The sequence below is a fragment of the Mobula hypostoma genome, chromosome 7 (genome assembly GCF_963921235.1).
Source record: "Mobula hypostoma chromosome 7, sMobHyp1.1, whole genome shotgun sequence".
Lineage (NCBI taxonomy): Eukaryota > Metazoa > Chordata > Chondrichthyes > Myliobatiformes > Myliobatidae > Mobula > Mobula hypostoma.
Window position 1 is genome coordinate 150,084,858 of NC_086103.1, and position 15,526 is coordinate 150,100,383.

Below are 15,526 nucleotides of genomic sequence, written 5' to 3' on the forward strand. Positions count from 1 at the left end.
CACTTCTCTTTAACACTATGTATTTCAAGAGTATTTTGGTATCCTCTTTAATATTATTGGCTAGTTGATTTTTGTAATGCACCTTTACCTTTTTAATGACTTTTTTTAGATGCGTTCTGCTGTTTTTAGCTCTCCTTCTCAAAATTCTGAATGAATTTGATCATATTATGATCACTTTCCCCCAAAGGTTCTTTTACCTTAAGCTCCCGAACCATTCCAGGTCTTTGCACAGTAGCCAATCCAGAATAGCTGATCCCCTAGTGGGCTCAACCATGAGCTGCTCTAAAAAGCCATCTCACAGGCATTCGAGAAAATTCCCCTCTTGGAATCCAATCTATTCAATCATATTGAAATCCTGCATGACTATTGTAATATTGCCCTTTTGGCAAGCATTTTCTATCTCCTGTTGTAATTTGTAGACAGCATCATTACTGCTGTTTGTACATCTGTATTTAACTCCCCTCAGGGTCTTTTTACTCTTGCAGTTCCTTAGCTGTATCCACAATGATTTAACACTTTTTCACCCTATGCCATCTCTTTCTAATGATATAGTTTCATTTTTTACCAACAGAGCAACACTTCCCCTTCTGTCTTCCTGCCTGACCTTTCCACACAATGTGTATTATTGGACATTAAGTTCCCTGCTATAATCTTCCAGCCATGATTCAGTGATGCCTACATCATACATGCCAATCTGTAACTATCCAACAAGTTCCTCAACCTTATTCCGGACACCACACGCATTCAAATATAACACCTTCAGTCCAGTATTTACCCTTTTCCATCTTTTACTTTGTAACTCATCCTGTTGATTACAATTTTGTTCTATCATCAGCCTCTCCTTGCTAGGAGTCTCACTGCACATTGCCTCTGTTTGTAAACCAGCTACCTCATCTTCAACACTATCACTCCAGTTCCTATCGCCTTGCCAAGTTATTTTAAATCCACATGAACAATTTGAGCCAACCTGCCCACAAGGATATTGGACCCCCTCAATTTCAGGTGTAACCATTCCCTTTTGTACAGGTCATACCCTCCCTCAGAAGAGATCCCAATGATCCATATATCTGAACCCTTGCCCTCTACACCAGTTCCTCAGCCACACATTCACCTGTCAAATCATCCTATTCTTACCCTCACTGGCACGTGGCACAGACAGCAATCCAGAGATTGCTTCCCTCAAGGTCCTGTTTCTCAACTTTCTACCTAGCTCCCTAAAATTTCTCTTCAGGACCTCCTCACCTTGTCTACCTATGTAATTGGTACCAATATGTACCAGGACTTCTGACTGCTCACCCTCATCCTTGAGAATTCCAGGGACCTGATCCAAGACATCACTGATGGCGTTGCTATCCTGTGCACAGAATATCGTCTCTGTTCCTCTGTCTAAGGAATCTCCTATCAACACTGCAGTCCTCTTCACCTCTCTGCTCTTCTGAGCCACAGCACCAGACTCGGTGCCAGAGACCTGGTCGCCGTGGCTTGCCTCCGGTAGGTTGTCCCCATCATTAGTATCTATGGTTGTATAATTATTATTGAGGGGAATTGCCACAGGTGTACTCTGCACTGGCTGACAGTCACCCATTACCTGTCTCCTGCAACCTAGGGGTGGCTACCTCCCTGTAGCTCCTGTCTAATCACCTTCTCATTCTCCTGTATGAGTTGAAGGTCATCGAGCTGCAGCTCCATTTCCTTAATAAGCTCTCTCAGGAGCTGCAGCTTGGTGCTTTCGGTGCACCTGGTGCAGGTTAGTTTATCTGGGAGACTGGAGGTTTCCCAGAATTCCCACATCCCACACAGAGTACAAAACACTGCCTCTGGAGCCATTCTTACCAAACTACTATGCCCTAACAGACGAGCAATGAACAAATAGGAAAAGAGAGAGAGTAACTTACAAGATATTTTACCTCACCCAAAACTAAGCCTGTTGAGCCAAAGCCACTCTGAAGACTGACATACTCAGAGGAATGGCCACTCAAAGGATTGCTGCTCCACTTGCAGCTGCATTACTTACATTCCCCCTTTCTAATGAATCTCTCTCGCTGATTGATCAGTCAACTCAGAGAAACTGCTGCGAAACTCTGCCTTTAAAATCTCAATCACCATCCTGATTAAAAGGTAATTCTTGTTATGCAACCCTGATGCAGATTGTCCAACTCCCATTTAGTCCTTTTACAGTATGTGATTCCCAGTCAATATGTGGAAAGTTAAAATCACCTACTAAAATAACCTTATATTTCTTGCAACAGTCTGTGATCTCTTTACATGTGTGTTCTTCTAAATCCCTATGACTATTGGGTGGTATGTAATATAGCCCCATTGATGTGGCCTTACCTTTCGTATTTCTCAGGTCCACCCATAATGTCTCACTAGTTGTGTTCTCCAGTTTGTCCTGACGGAGCACTGTTGTGATAGTTTCCCTGACAAGTAACGCCACCTCTCCTTTAATCCCTCCCACACTGTCACGTCTAAAACAAAGGAAACCCAGAAAATTGAGAAGAATTGGTATAAAAATGAACATTACCTCAAGCATAAAGGGACAAGGTAGCATAACGTTTTGCTATAGAGAGCTGTCAGAAGTTGGTATGCCTCAGTAAGTTCTTATTGACCCTAGCCAAGCCAATAATAAAATTATCGAATGTGCAGATATCGAGAAGGAAGACTAAACTAAAATCAAAAGTACCAATAACTTGTAAGTAGAAAATAAAATTATCTGTGCAAGAAGTATCAGCAAAGGTTTTAATACACTAAGCAGCTAACTTGCATTTTTCTACTTGAACTTTGTAACCTAATGTCCTCAGCTAAGACCTGCAGACAGCAGCCAGTCTTTCATAATCAAAATGCAGCACTGAGTGCAGATAGCTGAAAAAAAGAACATGCACCCGCACATGATTTAGTCACTTGTCTGTTCTATGATTAAAAAATATCTTGTGCTACGGATATACTTGCTTTCTCCTGATTAAGTATATCTGCTTGTGTAACTTGCATGCCAGTGGTCATGTATATTCATCTGTTTAGAAGTATAAATATATGCTGAAGTTGCTCTGTAACCTGCAGCCTTGAACCCTTCTGCAAGCTCTCCATGATAACATGTCGAATGAAGTTATCACCGCTTGAAGTCTGTTCTTTAAAGTAGTTTTTCTTCCACGTTATCTTTTATATGACCCAAAATCTGTGATAGGACTTAAACTCCTATCTAATCAAAGAATGAAATTAATTTATTACTAGTATAGGCAATGTGTGACAGCTTGCTGGTTATGCTTATGACCTCCTTTGCCTGAAATCAGTCTCAAAACAATTATACTTACATTGAGATTTATTGATAAATTTCCTTAAAAATTCATTAATTACCAGCTTCGAAGAATAGAATCACCTGTCAGTCATTTTAAGGGGTTATATGAGCTAGCTTAGTTAAATTAAAGTATATTTATTATCGAAATATGTATGCAGTATACAACCCTGAGACTTGTCTTCCCACAATTAAATTCACAGTTAAAAGTTAACTGAAAATTGAAAGACATGGGATGATTCATAGCTATTTGCATTGGCAGGCAGAAACAATAAATGGATTTTTTAAAAACAGTCTACATTTTCGCCCATACCATATTATTGCTGTGAATTGGGTTAGAGAAAGATTTCTCCACATAAGTGGGAAGGTGCATCTGATATTGGTCATATCTAAGTGGTAATGAGGAGCTGCAGATCAATGCCTGCTCTATTAGCTTGAAAGTAGCTGTTAGCAGCTTGTGTAGCTTTTAGTAGGTCGAGCTTTAAACCTTTAATAGCTAGTCATGATAGGGCTGCTAGCACTGGTGAAACCTATTTATGAGCATTGCTGTGGTATTTACTGATTTGGCATTTGACTTCTAGTTCTGAGTCAGTTGAACATAGTTTATAAATTAAAGAAAGAACATGAAACTAGAAAGATTTAAGTTGGCATAATATTAAGACAAAATTATTTCAGCGACTTTCTACAGTGAACTTATAAGATATTTACAGCACAGGAACAGGCCATCCAACTGAACTGGTCCAAGCTGGTTTTCAGGCTCCACATGAATGTCTTCCTCCGCGTCCAGAGGAGGATTGATTATAAGCCAAATAATATATGTGGAGATCAGACAGGATAGTGAGGCCAAAGGTCAGGACAGCTACAATCTTAACAAATAAACAAATTTGTGCAGCATAGCCTCCTCCTGTTCCTACTTCTTATGACCTTATGTTTTTATTTCATTTATGTGTTTGTGCAGTAAACTTTGAAGACCATGAAATCAATGTAGTACACATTACATCTTTGCACCTTGTTTCTATTTAATGACAGTTCCGTATGGTTTAGATATAGATGTAATCTACTGAATTTCTGTTACATAACCTGTCATAGCTCAACACAGATTCTGAGATCACAAATGGAAGACGCTACCTTTCGTAGCCATCAGATCAGCTCTTTACAAGTAAAGATAAAAGAGCAGAGATAAAAATGATAGAACAATAAATGAGGGTAGGAGGGGAGGGGCGTATGAAACAAGTACCAAAAAGAAAGGGTCCAACTGTAGCTAAACACAGGGAAACAAAGCAGGAAACTGCAAACCAGTTAGCCTGACATCAGTTGGGGGGAAATGGTGGAATCTATTATTGATAAAGTGGCATAAGTGCACAGGGAAAATAATAATAGGATTGGGTACAGTCAGCAAGATTTACGAAAAATCAGTTTTTAAAACTAATTCATGTTGTGCTTTTGGACATTCTAGAACTTTTGTTGAAGTGCCACACTTAATAAACAAAGTTAGATTACACTACTGGGGATAAAATAGCAGCATGGACTAAGGATAGAGAGCCACATGAGACTGCAAATGCTGGAATCTGGAGCAATAACAAACACTTGGAGGAACTCAGCAGGTCAGGCAGCATCTGTGGAGGCAGAGTTGATGTTTTAGAACAGGAACCTATATAGATTCAGAGTGTTTATTGGGTGTTAATAAATGAACTACTTTATGTTGGAAAGCTGTGACCAGCAGAGTGTCTCAGGAAATAGACTTGAGCTCCCACTATTCACAAAACACATGTAACAATAATCTGTATGAGGGGATTATGTAATATATCCATGTTCATTGATAATACAAAGTTGGGAAGCACTGTGAACTGTGAGAAGGGTGCACAGAAGCAGCAGGAGAGAATAGACAGACAAAGTGAATGGACAATGGAGATGGAATATAATGTGAAAAGATGTGAGGTCAATCATGTTGTAGACAGAGCTGAGGAATGGAGCCTTTTTTAATCGTGGAAGAAAATATGTAATACGGAGGTCATTTCAGAAAGCAATTAGGAAGGCAAATGGTATGTTGGCCTTTGAATATGTAAACAGAGATACCTTTACCCCAAAATATGAGCTCCAGTGAGACAGCAGTTGGTTTCTATAGAGAAGGAAGTGCAGGAAAGGCTCATTAGATCAATTCCTTGGAGGGTGGCTTTGTTGTACGAGGAAAGATTAAGCAGACTGGACCTGTGAAGATCCTTCCCAGATTACAAATCCCCAACTATTTAGAGCTTGTGCACACACATAGGCATTTGGGTAACAGGTAGAATGGATTATCCAGCTGTTGTGGTGCTGCAGGCATCTTAGGTAAATAGTTGGCATCCATATTTCCAACTTGTGAACTGTTAGGGTTGCAGGTAAAATTGCTCGTTTAAGACATCTTGGTGGGCATGTGAATAGGAAAGGTTCAGATGGATATGAGACAAGTTCAAGCAAGTGGGACTAGTTCAGGTAGGCAACTTAGTTGGCACAGATTAGATGTGACAAAGGGCCTGTTTCTGTGCTGTAAAACTATCACTCTATTAACTCAATCACTGATATTCAGTTGCGGTTCACTAGGGCCCAGGGTACTAGTCTTTACTAAAGTCTTTGTCCAAAAATGTACAATAGACTGAGCACTGGAGCAGCATTAAGAGGAGCTGGTTATGAAATCAAATTCTGATTTGACCAATAGTAAAAAGAACCAATGCTGTTCTAAGCTACACCAAAGGAAGTAATAGCAAACTTTCCCACTGACTGGGGTGGAGCTGTGAGTGACATGATGGAATACACTAGACTGTCATTATGGGGCTGCTGCAGGCATATTCTTGCCAACAGCATCCTGTGCACTATCAAACTACAGGATAAGATACTCAGGGACTTGGGATTTTTTTTTTGTGACTATGTTTATTGCTGTATGTGCCTTGTGCGGTGTATGACTGTCGGTACAGGGTTTAGCACCGAGACACCAGTGGAATGCTGTTTCATTTGGCTGTATTCATAGGTATTCTTATATGGTTGAATGACAATTAAACCTGAGCTTGTTTAAACTTGAACTTGAACTGTGTCAAGTCCAACCACTTTTATCTGTGACCTCATTTCCAGCATTAGGCCAGAAGTGTCCAATTCCAAAATATTCTATTCCAAAATGACTCTTCAGATAATGCTCAGGTGAGAGCCCTCCCGATTAAACTATACTGCTATATAGTAATTAATATCTTATATTGTAAGACCAGTACAATATTCAACTATGGAATAATTATAGTATTCATTATTCAATATTCAAAAGTAATATTGCATGTGCTTGGTGATTACTATTGTCAACATATGGGACTAAATAGATGAAGTTGAAATTCCATGGCACTCTCTTCACAATGCTCCCATCGTCAAAATTCTGGTAGTCATCACTGATCTAATACTGAATTAATTCAGCCACACAAATTCCATAGCTAAAGAATAGATAAGTGGTTGGGTAGTCCTACAGCAAAGAATGCTTCTTCTAATTCCCCAATACTACTATCGATTTGGGACGTCAGAAGTGTTAAGGAATACTCTCAGTTTTCTTTGCTAAGTGTAGCACCATGACGATGGGAAGCTCCTCCATGTTCACAATGAAGCACCCTGTTTGATTGTGTTCCATGCACCACCCTAAATATTCACTATCCTTTAGTCTATTATCCATAAATTGCATTGAAGCAACCTGTCTTTCACTAGATCTCCAGTCCTCTGCAATCTCTACCATCTAGGACAAGGTTAGCAAGCACATGGGGTTGTATTGAGGTAGTATATTTATTTGGTCAAGATACTGGTAATTCTTACCCTGCAACAGTATCGGAGTACAGTACTTTCACCAGACCATTTTTGAACACAACTTTCTCAAGGGTAACTAGGAGTCGTCATATATGTCTCCCCTGTCAGCAGAGCCCACCATCTCTGAATCAATAAAAATGGTCTTCATATTTGCAATATAATTTATTCCAAATTCATCATCTACTAAGTCATTTTACCCCTCTGATTTTTTTATGAACTCAACAGTAGTTATAAATTTGAACTTGAGTAGAAGAAAATTCTGTGAAGTGAATAGATGATGGGGACACAGTCACAATATATGAGATTTATTAGTATATAACCGTATGCAGGGATCTCACCTGAACATAAAAATTAGGGCATTAAAAATCTATGATTATGAGCATTCAGATGTATTTCATCACCTTGCTGATAATTTGCACCCTGTTTTCATTTTCATCTTGTCCATCTCTGACACTTTCCTTCCCTTTATCGACTTCTCTTTCTCCTGCTAGCAAACCCACTATCCACTACCTCTGCCACCTTCCACCCATTACGCTTCCTGCAAGGCCTCCATTCCATTCCTCCAGTTTCTCCATCTCCTTTGCATCCTTTCTGATGATGCAACCTTCTGTACCAACGCTCCATTTTCCTTTAGCTGGCATATTCTCCATATCATAGTCAACTGGCATTTAATTATGTTTGTTCCAATCAACTGCAGAGTGAAAATCATTTACAGAAATGGGTTGTTTATCCCCATTTATTGGAAATGTCTATGGCTTTCCCTACAAAACTCTTTCCACCAAAGGATATGATTTATCATAGGATTCACTGAATGGAAATATATTGAATGCCTGTCTGAGCTATCAGCGCATTAATGGACTAAGGCCATTAATAAACGGATCCTGATGAGCATTTAGAATCATCGTATAATAGAAAGTGTTTGGATTTTGGATTTGGTGACTCATTTTTACCTACATTTGGCAGATCATGTGGTTAAGTTCAGATTTCAGATTTCAGATTCAGATTTATTTATCACAGGTACATTGAAATACACAGTGAAATGTATCATTTGTATTAACAACCAACACATCAGAGGATATGCTGGGGGCAGCCCGCAATTATTGCCACACATTCTGGCACCAACATACCATGTCCACGTTGCTCAGCAGAACAACACAGAGCACAACAAAACAGAACATACCAAGCAACATAGCAATGACAATGAACAAAGCCCCATTCCTCCCACCCAGCCATGCACAAAACACAGTCCTCTAGCCCCAGGACAGTGCATCTTCAGCCTTCAGCCTGCAGAGGAGTCAGCCTGTAGGTTCACAGAAACTGGGCCCTATATCAGGCTGCAATTTATCAAAGACAGCTCCATCTTCAATATCATTATTCATAGCAAACTCGTCTCCAAAAATACAGGTCTGGGATTCAATACCTCCCTTTGCAACTGGACACAGTTCAGCACATCACAAAAAACAGCCTCCCCTCCATGGACTCTGTCTGCACTTCTCACTGCCTTGGTAAAATGGCCAACCTAATTGCAGACCCACCTATCCTGGACAGTATCTCTTTTCCTCTCTTCCCATAAGAACGAAGATACAAAATCCTAATAGCTCATACCACCAGGCTCTAGGACAGCTTTTATTCCAATGTGTAAGTACTTAATTGTCCTCTTGTACCATAAGATGGACTATTGACCTCAACATTTACCTTGTTATGGCCTTGTACTTCATTGTCTGCCTGCAATGCACTTTCTCTGTAAATGTTATACTTTGCTTTGTTTATTGTCTTTCAGTTGTACTAACTTATAATGATGCAATAAAATGATCTGTATGGATGACATGAAAAATGTTTTTCACTTTTCCTCAGTATACGTGACAACATTAAATCAATTTACCAATTTATCTGCCATCATGTACTTGTGAAGAATTCACTAATTTTATGGGACAAGAAGATGAAAAACAAAATTGTAGTGAAAGCGCCACAGGGCAAATACTTCTAGCAACTGTGAATTCAGCACTCAGGAATGGTGAATTCAACACCAGATTGACTGCATATTGATCAGATGCTTATCCCATTTATATTAGTTAATTCAAAGAGGGTGATTGTAAAACCATTCTTTGAATTTCAGATATTGGCATGTTATACATGTAAGCTTTGCTCACTAGCTGCATGGGTGAACAACTCAGGCATGGGCATTCTAAGTTATGTGAATAATCATTTGACAATGCTAGCAAATGTAGGGATAATATAATATTCTTGACACACCTATAACATCTAATCCCACTTACTTGCTGCATTCCTTGAGTTGTTCTTTACATTCAGTTGGGATTAACAGTCATAACAATACATCTACAGTTGTAATGGTTTTTCTCGACATGCTGCTGAAACGTATCTGCAGTGCACGCCACGTTATTGAAACAAGCGTTCTGTAACGGGAGTAACCAATCTTTCCTGTACTCAGAAATATATCAGAAGCAAATGGAGAAGAACTCTGTGTTGAAATTGCATTAGAATGAGTCTGGTTACAAGGAGAAATTGAATAAGCTGGGATTGTTCTCACTTAAATGGAGAGGCTGAGAGGTGACATTATAGAGTTGTATAAAATGATGAGGGGCATAGATGAAGTAGATAGTCTCAGTCAGAAAGGAATAGGTTTAAGATGAGAAGGAAAAACAATTAAAGGAGTTTTAAGGGAGAACTTTTTTCACATAGGGGTTGTGGATATATGGAACACATTGCCGAACGAAATTGTAGGGGCAGGTACAATCACAGTGTTTACAAAGTGCTTGAACTGGTACATGAACAGGAGAGGAACAGAGGGACATGGGCCAAGAACAGGAAAAAATGGATCAGCATAGATTGGCACTTGAACAGAATGGATAAAATCGGGTCAAAGAGCTGCTTCTGTTCTGTATGACTTTATGACTCTTCGAATCACATGACCCCCTAATTGGAAGTTGTTTTCTTCCAGAGAAACATTAAGCAATTTTAGATCACCATTTTAACACAAAAAAGTTCATAGATTTAAAATTACCTGTTAGCTGTTATAAACCCTTGAATCATTTGTGGTTCTCCCATGAGATCAGTTCTAGAACTTTGAAACTGGTACTAATAATTATCTTAAAATGTGAGTTATGGTCACTATTCCCAAAATATTTACCCACTGTTAGGACTGTCACCTGCCTGGTTCATTTCCTAAAACCAGGTCCAGTATGTTTTCCTCACTATTTGAACTGTTTCCAGCAAAGAGGGCTACAGTATAGGTTTAGCACATGCTGAGTGAGTCAAAAATGTTTAAAAATATTGAGATGTCATGGAGGTGAACTACTTTTACTTTAACTGCAAGGGTTATCAACTTTTTACCATTGTGTTTAGTCTACTGACATCATTTATATATTGTTTGTACCAGTTTGCCATGGTGTAGATCTGATATAAAACATGTGGTTTGAAAACAAATCTATTTGTGTAAGTTTCAGAAGGAAGTTTACTTTGTGGTAAAACTTGTGTGATTGGGTAATTGGTGAAGCATTGGCAGATGAAATTTCATGCTGATAAGTGCAAAATGTTGCATTTTAGGAAACCAACTAAGGTTACGATATATGTAGTAAATGTAGAGTGATAACTAATGCTGAAGACCAATGGGTCCTTGGGATCCGGGTCCTTAGTTCCCTCAAAGTGTCAATATAAGTGGGGAGGGTGATAAGAAATGCATATAACATATAGTTAAGACATAGAATATAAAAGGTGGGGTGTTATGTTGCAATGTTACAAAGTACCGGTTAGACCACACGTGGAGTATTGTGAGCAGTTCCTGTCATTATACTATAAGATGGATGTGGTTGTATTGGAGAAGGTACAGAAGAAATTGTGGAGCCTTGGTTACGGTGAGAGATTGGATAGGCTGGGCTTGTTCTCCATGGAGTAACAGAGGTTGAAGGTTGACCTGAATGGCGTGCTTTCTACAAGAGAGTGATTGATGCCTGGAACTTACTACCAGAGGCGATGGTGGAATCAGAAACAATCAATACATTGAAGAGATTTTATTAGGACACATCAATACTCAAGGGTAGGAGTATACAGAATTAAGGTGAACAAATGGAATTATTCATTTTGGTAGGAAAGAAGGAAAAGTCAACTTTCTTAGGTTGAGAAAGAATAAAGAATTCTGCTCTACAGAAGGCTCTGGGTATCCTCATCTACGTAATACCATGTCGAGTCAACAAATCTTTAGAAAGGAAGTGAGACCCTGGCATTGGTTGCAAAGGGATGGAATACTAAAACAGCAGAACGATGCTCTTTGAATTCTATTGACAGTTTTGGTCTCCTTACCTAAGGAAGAATTTAAGGAAAATTATACTTGTGTCAGAGATAATTCAGCAAAAGTTCATATAGTTGATTCTTGGGATGAAGGAGTTTGATGAAGCAAAGCTCTGCTGTTTGGAACCATACTAATAGGAGTTTAGGAGAATGAGAGGTGATCTTATTGAGGTAGAGTATATAGTATTCTTAAGAGGCTTGATAGGGTCAATGCTGATTGCTCCCTTGCAGTTGAAACTTGCATTAGAGGACACAGATGTAGAATAAGTCACTCATTTAAGACAAAGTTGAGAATGATCTTTCCTTCTCTCAGAAAATTGTGTATCTTCGGAATTCTTGACACACAGAAAACTGCAAAGCTGTATCATTAGGAGTGTTCAAAACTGAGATAGGAGTTTTGGTCTATAAATGTATCAGTGATGACAGACTGAAAAATAGAGGCAAGGTCAAAATCGTATTAACCCTGATCTTATTAAGTCATGCAGGTGGCCTGCAGGGTGATGCAGGTGATCCCGTATTATAGGAGTTTTGTTAATGGAAAATCCCCATTAATGACAATTCAGAGGGAGAGATACAGACACAAAATGAACAGTTCACTGAGTTTTAATAAGAACTGTACAGAACAAAGGAAAATAATAAATGTTAGGCCAGCAGGGCCACTAACTAAAAACATTCAAACTAACTAAAACCTACCACCATCACTGTGGCTCGAAAGCAGTAACTAAATTAATGCCACTCCTTTTACAGGGTCAATCTAAGTCACTAATTCTTACCAGAAATGTGGGCTATGGTAAGCAGGGAGTGTTGTCATCGCTGTGCTTCAGTCAAGACTGAAACAAAAGGATGATAGTTAAGTACAGTTACAAGAAACCCACATTGGCTGTAATGTGTACATTCTCATCTGCGTGACTGTGATCTTTCATCTGCTCACTTGCAAGAGCACGCAGGTTCTGTGGCAGTGGTCCATGGTTGTGCCGGGGTCCCACTCCCAAAGCACCAGAGGTCTGTGCCCCTCTCTAAGTTCTGGGTGAGCAATTTGTTCAGGATGTATTGAACCAGAGTCCAAGATCATTCCTCTGAGCTATACCCTTCACAGTCAATGACATATTGGACACTGCTCCACACCCAGTGAGATGCCAGGATGCACCACACAGAATAGTCGAGGGCCCCATCCACCAAGTGGGGGAGGTGACTGGAGCAAGGGTGGTGGGGCAGAAGGCACTGGTTTCAGTTGGGAAGCATGGAACAGTGGGTGAACTTTCATGGATTGTGGTAGGCACAGCCTATGGGAGGCTCTGTTGATAGCTTTCTTCACTACGAATGGTCCCACATAGCATGAGGGCAACCTGCAGCTCTCTACTCTGACTGGAAGATCTCTGGTCACCAGTCCTACTTTTTCCCCTAGCTTGAGAGGCCTCACCTGAAGGCTGAGCCAATCAGCCTGCTGGTTTCTGGCTGAGTAGCACAGAAGCCATGGGCTTGTAGCCCTGGATGAACTATTTAGCAGCGGGGACTCCCACAGCAATCTCTTGGTCAGAGAAGAGTGTGGGCTGGAATCCCTCCTGGCATTCATGCCAGTGGAGGATGACTGGAGGTTATTGTGGGTAAACTCTGCACCATCTAGTTGGGAGCTCCAGGTTGTGGGGTTGGAAGAGGCAAGGCAGTGTAGGGTTTTCTCCAGCTCCTGATTCACTCTCAGTCTGGTCATTAGATTGTGGTGGAAACCTGATGTGAGTCTGGCTGTGGCTCCCAAAAGAGAACAGAAAGCCTTCCAGAAATGGGATGTGAACTGTGGGCCTTGACCAGACTGTATGTCCTGAGGGAAGCTATGCAATCTGAACAAGTGCTGAACCATGAGGGTGCAGTCTCATGAGATGACAGGATTTTGGGAAGAGCAATGAAGTGGGTTTAGAGAACCAGTCCACAACCACCAGAATGCTAGTGTTCCCATTGGACTGAGGAAAACTACTGATGAAATCCACTGAGAGGTGGGACCAGGGCCAGAAAGGCACTGGGTGAGGCAATAGGTAGAGCAGACCCGCAGAACACTGACGTGACAAGTGGAACAGGCACAGACAAAGTCATGGACATCTCAAGACATAAACGGCCACCAATATCATCTCTTTATAGATCCCAGCGTCTGTTGAATTCCTGGGTTGCCAACTAGATGGGAAGAGTGACCCCCCTCTGAAACTCTGGGGTACACAGTGACAGGGACAAACAGCCAGTTGGGTCAGGATGGGAAGAGTGACCCCCCACCTCCGAAATTCGAGGGTGCACAGTAACGGGGCCAAACAGCCAGTTGGGTCAGGATGTTGCTGCATTGACTTCGCACTTTCATAGGAATCCTGCAGAGATCTTCTTGGTAAGTTTTTTTTATATAGGAATTGTGATGAGGGTGAAATTTCTGATTAAGGGTAATTCTTTAATTAGGAATACTTTTGACTATTGAAATTCTGAAAAAAACGTAAATTCTTGAAACTCTGTTTTGTTTATGTTATAACCTTTACTTTAAGCTCTGGAAAGACCTTGGCATTGATCAACCTTTAAGAGAACTTTTATATTTTAAGGTGCTTTTGCAGAATTTTCGCAGATGAGAGTCATTACCATCATACCATCAAAATACTGAATTTAATTTAAAAAGAAATGACAAAGATTTCAATGTCAATCCTGCAGATATAAGCCATGCCCTTTTATAAATTTCTTTTAACTCATTTTTAAGTACATTCCGCATATATTTTTGAGACACATTTTCTTAAGCATGTCAATATCTTCCTTGACTAAACAACACAACACGTTTACTAATTAGACTATTGGAATTTTAACATCTTTTTTACTGAATGCTGATTTTGGCATCAAAGCACTAGACTCCAGCAAATGAGTTCACACCAATATTACTAAACAAAACTTCATTTTCCATCAAAATATGTACTGTGATGGTAATGACAAACTGTTTTTGACATTGACAAACAATGGTTGTAGTTTAACTGACAAAACATCTGTCCAACTAGAAGAAGCAACACTTACAATTAAAAACATATCCTTACAGTCTGTACTATCTATCGAAATTCCATAAGACATCACAGTTTTTAAGGCAGGTGCCTAGAGAACTTAGTTAAAAACATTCATGTGCAACATAAGCATAGGCAGCCCAGCTAAACTAGGCATTGTCTAGACTTGTTAAAAAAAATAGTATTGCTTACAAAACATTTGCCTAACTCTCCCCAACTCTGGAATAAACAGCAATTCAAATTCAAACAAGTTATAGAGATTATTTTTCAACTGTTCATAAGAGAGAACACTTTCTTAACACCGACAAAACATTTACTCAGCCCTCTGCACACTTTTTTTTAACTAGTAGGACTTATAGAACATTCACAGAAATTTCAACAACTCTGAAAAAAGCAACAATTGAAATTAAAGCACCTTCTTAAAATCTCCTTTAGTGCATAGGTGAAGCCTCAGGAAGATGGAGGTAATTCTGTTCTTGTTTGCTGGCCTCCTGGAGACTCTGCTGTAAAACTTTGTACTGCCTGCCTTTTCTTATCAGCAGCCCTTTTGTTTCTTTGATTAACTCTCCACTGTCATCTCTTCAGTCTCTGTTCGTTCTTTGATAATTGTTGAGTTGATAAGTTTTCCCCTCTTCCTTCTCTTTTGTATCGCTTTCTTTCTCTTTCAAGGTACTGCTGATATTTCACTGGGTCTTCTTTAATTGTGTCTCTGTATTGTTTTGATTGGTCTGCTGATGATTTTGGGGACTTCTTGACAACTTCACCACCAGTTCTGTGATGGTAAATACGTGTGATGTGAAAACATTTCTCACTTTTTAAAGAAAATGTTGGCTAAGACTCGCACTTGCTGACTCGACTGGATAGTTAGCTTGTAAATGTAATTTAAATGTACAGAAATAATGTGATGTTATTTATTTCTCAGTTACAACACTCAAATAGTAACTTGTTTGGTAATGACACATAATAAACATACTCTCAGATCAGGAGATATACATCTTTAAATTAATAGCGGCGTGGCTAATGTAGGTGAACAGAACACACTAATGAGGGAGAGGGAGAAGTGGAGAGTCCGTCATCGTGCCCAACGCCGGCCCCCTCGGCCTGAGTCGAC

General features: G+C 39.8%; 1 long non-coding RNA gene across 3 annotated transcripts in view; it reads right to left on the bottom strand.

Moving 5' to 3' along the window:
* LOC134349655 (uncharacterized) overlaps positions 1-14,927 on the bottom strand; it is a 102,968-nt gene extending 88,041 nt beyond the window's left edge. For 2 of the 3 annotated variants that reach the window (XR_010018739.1, XR_010018737.1), the window contains exon 1: positions 14,831-14,927. This is a non-coding gene — a long non-coding RNA (uncharacterized LOC134349655). Of the gene's footprint in view, positions 1-2,524; positions 2,576-14,830 lie in introns of those variants that run through there. The other variant, XR_010018738.1, reaches the window with a different exon arrangement.
* Positions 14,928-15,526: the final 599 nt, after the last annotated feature.